The following is a 6,823-nucleotide window of genomic DNA, read 5'->3' on the forward strand; positions in this document are numbered from 1 at the left end:
ACATAGTTATGAAGACTGGCAAATTGAAAACACTGTGGACTCAGAGCCTGCAGACCTAAAGACAGAAAAAATATTGCAGTTACAATACAAAGGCCAGTAGGCTGGAGACTGAGCAGAGTTGATGGCACAGATGAGCCCTGCAGGTAATATTTAGAGAATGTTTTGTCACTCAGAGACACCTACATTTCTGCCCTGTCAAGGTCTTCAAATGATCAAATGACTCTCGTTCATATTATGCAAGACAATTTGCTTTACTCAAAGTTCACTGATGTGTTATTGTGATCCAAAAACATCTCCAATTTTACACATAAAATTATTCATCACAAGCTACATCTTGGACAAAATTCACAGATGTTAAGGGCCAATACACTGAGTTTTGAGAACTACCTTCTTGTATATAGCCACAACTACAATTGAAACCATTTTGGTTACTTCCGAATGCTTCCTCATTTATCTATACACTTCGTCTCTCTCCATTCTCCTCATGCCAGACCAACTTTGATCTGAATTGTACAATGTCTTTCCTGTTCCATAACTACATTTAAATGGAATTTTGAATACCCAGATTCTTCTGCTTAATGATTTCCATGAGATTTATCCATGCTGTTGTGTACTTTGGTCATTCTTTTATTTACATTGCAACTAACATTCCATCAAAGGTTCATTTTTTTTTTTTTTTTGACAGGTAGAGTTATAGACAGTGAGAGAGAAATAGAGAGAAAGGTCTTACTTCCATTGCTTCACTCCTCAAATGGCCACTATGGTCAGCGATGAGCCGATCTGAAGCCAGGAGCCAGGTGCTTTCTCCTGGTCCCTCATGCGGGTGCAGGGGCCCAAGCACTAGGGCCACAGCAGAGAGCTGGACTGGAAGAAGAGCAGCTGGGACAAGAACCCGGCATCCATATGGGATGCCGGTGCCGCAGGCGGAGGATTAACCAAGTGAGCCACGGCACCGGCCCCAACAAACGTTCATATTTTTACAGATTATTTCAAAGACAGGGCAACAGGGAGGGGAGAGAGATAGAGATAGAGATAGAGATAGAGATAGAGATAGAGATAGAGATAGAGATAGAGATAGAGATAGAGGGAGAGGGAGAGGGAGAGGGAGAGGGAGAGGGAGAGGGAGAGGGAGAGGGAGAGGGAGGGAGAGAGATACCATCTACTGATTCACTCCCCAAGTAGCCTCAATAGCCAGGTCTAGGCCAGGTCAAATGCAGGAGCCAGGAGCTCTATCCAGTTATCCTACAAGGGTGACAGAGACCCAAGAACTTGAGCCATCTTCCCAGGTGCATAGCAGAAAGCCAGGTTGGTAGTGGAATAGCAGGGATTCATACTGGCACTCCTACACAGAATTCTGAAGTCACAAGTGGTGGCTTAACCAGCTGTGCCACAATGTCAATCCCAAGATTCATGTGTTTACCCATTCACATTTCAGTTTGTTTTCATTTTCAATGTTATAAATCAAGTTGTAGTAAATATTGTATAAATATACAAATATTTGGGGGAATATAAGTTTGATTTCTTTTCACAAAATACCTAGGAAAGGACAAGGTTGGATCTGGGGTAGAAATGTTTTAAATTTGCTGTGAAATTTAAACAGTTTTCCAACATGATAACAATTTCTTTTTCACCAGCAACACTCCTATACAGATGTTCCAGTGGCCCCAAGTGATTACCAACACTTTGAATTGCCCTTCTCTTAACTTTACCCATTTATCCATTCTAGCAAAGAGATTTCTTGTCGTTTTACTTATATTTCCATGATGAGTAATAATACAGAAAACAGTCTGTGTACTTATTGGCCAGTTACTTGTTTTGGGGAAGTGAATGTCAAAACTTTAGCTCATTTTTATTATGCTTGATATTTTCCTTTTTCAGGTTAACACATTTTTATTCTTCCCAGGCACAAGTTCTTCATCAGATACATTCATGGCAAATATAACCTCCAAATCTGTGGTTTATCTCCATACATTCTTAAAAATTTCTTTTGATGAGAACATATCACTTTGCTGCTATTGAAATCATTTGTCTTTTTAAAATTATTAATAGTCTTTGTGCTTGAAGAAATTCTTGTGTACCCTAATGTTACATTCTTCTGTTCTAGAAGTTATATGTTTTTAGCTTTTGTATTTTTTGTCTATTATCTACCTTGAATTACTTTTGCATAGCTTTATTAGAGTCTAACTGGTATACATTTAAGCACCCATTTGAAGTATAGAGCTCGATGAGTTTTCACACACACACACATAATATTCATGAATATTCATGAATTCATCACCACAACCAATATAATGGACATATCCACCAGTAAACACTTTTTGATCATTAATGGAACTGTCCATAAAGGGAACTGAGGAAACTGTGCAAGGAACCAGGTGTGGTATCTCTAAGGAAACCCAAAGGACTCAGTCCAATGGAAGTTACATTATTTCATTTTGTTATGGTTCTAAGCACATATTTTCTTTTTTTTTATGTAGAAGTTGTAATTTTTTTTTCTTTTATTTAATGAATATAAATTTCCAAAGTACGACTCATGGGTTACAATGGCTTTCCCCCCCATACCGTCCCTCCCACCCACAACCCTCCCCTTTCCCACTCCCTCTCCCCTTCCATTCACATCAAGATTCATTTTCGATTATCTTAATATACAGAAGATCAGCTTAGTATACCTTAAGTAAGGATTTCAACAGTTTGTTCCCACACAGAAACATAAAGTGAAAAATAATAGATGATTTTTTTTTTAAATCATGATGAAATCAGATCAGACCTATTGTCATGTTTAATCCCAGTGAGAGTCAAGTTGGGAATTGATAATTTCTTTCTTTTTTTTTTTTTTTTTTTTTTTTTTTTTTTACAGAAGATCAGTTTAGTGTACATTAAGTAAAGATTTCAATCGTTTGCACCCCCATAGAAGCACAAAGTGAAATATACTGTTTGAGTACTCGTTATAGCATTAAGCCTCAGTGTACAGCACATTAAGGACAGAGATCCTACATGAGGAGTAAGTGCACAGTGACTCCTGTTGTTGACTTTACAAATTGACACTCCTGTTTATGGCATCAATAATCTCCCTATGCACCAGTCATGAGTTTCCAAGGCTATGGAAGCCCCTTGAGTTCTCCGACTCTTATCTTGTTTAGACAAGGTCATAGTCAAAGTGGAGGTTCTCTCCTCCCTTCAGAGAAAGGCACCTCCCTCTTTGAAGACCTGTTCTTTCCACTGGGATCTCACTCACAGAGATCTTTTTGCCAGAGTGCCTTGGCTTTCCATGCCTGAAATACTCTCATGGGCTTTTCAGCCAGATCCGAGTGTCTTTAGGGCTGATTCTGAGGCCAGAGTGCTATTTAGGACATCCGCCATTCTATGAGTCTGCTGAGTATCTCACTTCCCATGTTGGATCACTCTCCCCTTTATTTATTCTATCGGTTAGTGTTAGCAGATACTAGACTTGTTTATGTGCTCCCTTTGACTCTTAGTCCTTTCATTATGATCAATTGTGAACTGAAATTGATCACTTGGAATAGTGAGATGGCATTGGCACATGCCACCTTGATGGGATTGAATTGGAATCCCCTGGTATGTTTCCAACTCTACCAATTGGGGCAAGTCAGCCCGAGCATGCCCCAAATTATACATCTCTTCCCTCTCTTATTCCCACTCTTATGTTTAACAGGGATCACATTTCAGTTAATTTTCAACACTTAAGAATAACTGTGTGATAATTACAGAATTAAACCAGTCATATTAAGTAGAACAGACAAAAAAAAATACTATGAGGGATAATATATTAAGTTGTCCATTAGCAGTCAGGGCTATGCTGATCAAGTCACCATTTCCCATAGTGTCCATTTCACTTCAGGAGGTTTCCTTTTTGGTGTTCAGTCAGTTGTCACCGATCAGGGAGAACATATGGTATTTGTCCCTTTGGGACTGGCTTACTTCACTCAGCATGATGTGTTCCAGATTCCTCCATTTTGTTGCAAATGACTGGATTTCGTTGTTTCTTACTGCGGTATAGTATTCTAAAGAATACATATCCCATAATTTCTTTATCCAGTCAACCATTGATGGGCATTTAGGTTGGTTCCAGGTCTTGGCTATTGTGAATTGCTAAGCACATATTTTCAACATAGACTTGGCATCACGTTATTTCATCAGCATGATGTCTACTTTCAAGTCCAAAACACCATTTTGATTAATCTTTCTGGTAGCCTTTAAATGAGACTAAATATTTTCATCCATCCTGATATGCTACATATCAGGTGGAGATTAAGACTAGAGGTTGCTAGGGCAGGCATTGTGGCACAGCAGGCTAAGCTGTTGCTTGCAATGCATATATCTCATATAAGTGTACTGGTTATAGTCTCTGGTGCTTCATTTATTATACTGCATTCTTGCATGTCTTAGGGAGCACTGGATGATAGCTCAAGTGCTTGGGTTCTTGCCACACACATGAGAGGCCTGGATGAAGTTCCAGGCTCATGGTCTCAGCTTGGCCCAGCCCTGGTCATTGTGCCTGTCAGAAGAATGAACCTGTGGATGAAGGGTTTCTCCCTTTCTTTCTGCCTTTCAAGTGGATGAAAATAAATAAATAAATGTATTTTTTTAAAAGAGGGAAGTCTGCTATGTGAGCAACTCTGCTTTTCAATGCCTTAATTACTTTTTCTTTTTAAATTTGGTAAAATATATAAAAATAAAAATTACTATTTTAATAAGTTTAAGTGTTCAATTTATGATCGATTATGCATGCATTGTTATGCAACCATAAATAATATCCATCTTTGCAAAATTTCCATCTTCCTGTACTGAAACTTTTACCCATTATTTAAAAAAAAAAAAGATTTACTTATTTATTTGAAAGGCAGAGTGACAGAGAGAGGAATAGAACAAGAGAGATCTTCCATCTGCTGATTCACTCCCCAAATACCCCAGTGACCAGGGCTGGGCCAGGCTTAAGTCAGGAGCCTGCAGCTCCATCTTGTTCTCCCAAATGGGTGGCAGAGATCTATGACTTGTACCACTTTATACTGCTCTCCCAAGCATATTAGTAGGCACCTGGATCTGAAGCAGAGCAGCCAGAACTCAAAATGGCACTCTGTTATGGGATGCTGGCTTTGCAAGCAGCTGCTTAGTTCATGGAGCCACAATGATGGCCCATGATACTCTGTAGCCATTAAACAGTAATTCCTCACTCTTCCCTCACCTCAACCCTTTGTAATCACTGTTCTATTTTCTGCCTTCATTTTTAAACTGCTTTTTTTTCTAGGTACATTTAAGTCTTTCAGCTGCCTCCTTTAAGATCAAGGAAAAGCAGAGTTCCAGATATTGGGAATTCACACCATAAATATGCCTTTTTTAAAAAATCTATTTGGCATAGCCATGACATATTTCTTTAACAAATGTGAAAGCCAGGTTAAGTAGCATTTCTAGAACTGTGCATTAAGCTAGCAACAGGGCCAGAAGGATCTCAGAGTTGCTGATTCCTAGCCCAGGAATTTTAAGAGGGGCAGTTATGAAAACATTGCTTTAAAGCTATACCCATAAAGCTGCCAACTGAGATTTGGTGTTTATTTCTAGGTGGAAAGAACCGCAATCCTTTCAGTTACACTTGCACAGGAGTGTAATATTTCCTATTATAAATATTCATAAGACAGAAAGGTCATCCTGACATAAGGTTCTCGGTCAAATACAGCAATGTAGTTTCAGGCCCATTATCACCAGGCGCACTACCCTCAGTGGCATCATGTGTTCACAGGAACATTTTGATACTCTTGTTCTAGGACCGTAAAAAGTCAGGCTCCATGAATGGTGAACTACTTGACTTTATTCATGTTTCTTTTCCCAAAATTGCCTTTAAAAAAGTTAATACTTTTAAACTATTTAGATAACTTACAAGCATTCTCATTAAATGAAAGAACCATAATATTTTAGAAGTTATAACTAATGATGTATATAATATTACGGGCACTTTGTCTCCCGCTGTCTCTACATATTTACAATAGGGCCTAGGCTTGCTTTGTTTTTAGGAGAGGGGAAGAGGGTGCAAGTAAATTTTATTAAGACTAAAAGTGAACAGAAAAGTGATCTCTGTTAAACATAGGAGTAGGAATAAGAGAGGGAGGAGATATATAGCTTGGCACAGGCTCACTCGGACTTACCTCCAATGGTGGAACTAGAAATGTGCCAGGGGATTTCAACTCAATCTTATCAAGGAGACATGTACCAACGTCAGCGTACTTGGTAAAGTGATAAGTATAAGTACACAACCGATTAAAAAAGATAGGGTAAGTGTCGAAGAGATTTTACAAACAAGACCAGTGTAAGCAAATAATGAAGGATAGAGTTAAAAGGGAGAGAATGATCCTGCGGGGGAGGCAGGACACACAGCAGACTCATAGAATGGCAAATGCCCAAAACAGCCCTCCGGCCTCAGAATCAACCCTTGGGACATTCAGATCTGGCTAAAAGGTCCATGAGAGTCTCACAGGCATGGAAAGCCATGACACGGTGGCAAAAACAATCTAAATGAAAGATCCTGGTGAACAAGACCCCAACGGAAGGAACAGGCCATCAAGCAGGGAGGCGCCTTTCTCCAAAGGGAGGAAGGAACCTCCACTGTGATACAACCTTGACTAAACAAGTTCAGAGTCGGTGAACTCAAGGGGCTTCCATAGCCTAGACAGCTCATAGCAAGAGTCCCGGGTGATTGCTGAAGTCATAAATAAGAGTGCCAATTGTTAAATCTACAATGGGAGTCACTGGGTACAGGCTCCCCACGCAGGATCTCTGTCCTTAATGTGTTTTACTATGAAACTTAAAAACA

The sequence above is a fragment of the Oryctolagus cuniculus genome, chromosome 3 (genome assembly GCF_964237555.1).
Source record: "Oryctolagus cuniculus chromosome 3, mOryCun1.1, whole genome shotgun sequence".
NCBI lineage: Eukaryota > Metazoa > Chordata > Mammalia > Lagomorpha > Leporidae > Oryctolagus > Oryctolagus cuniculus.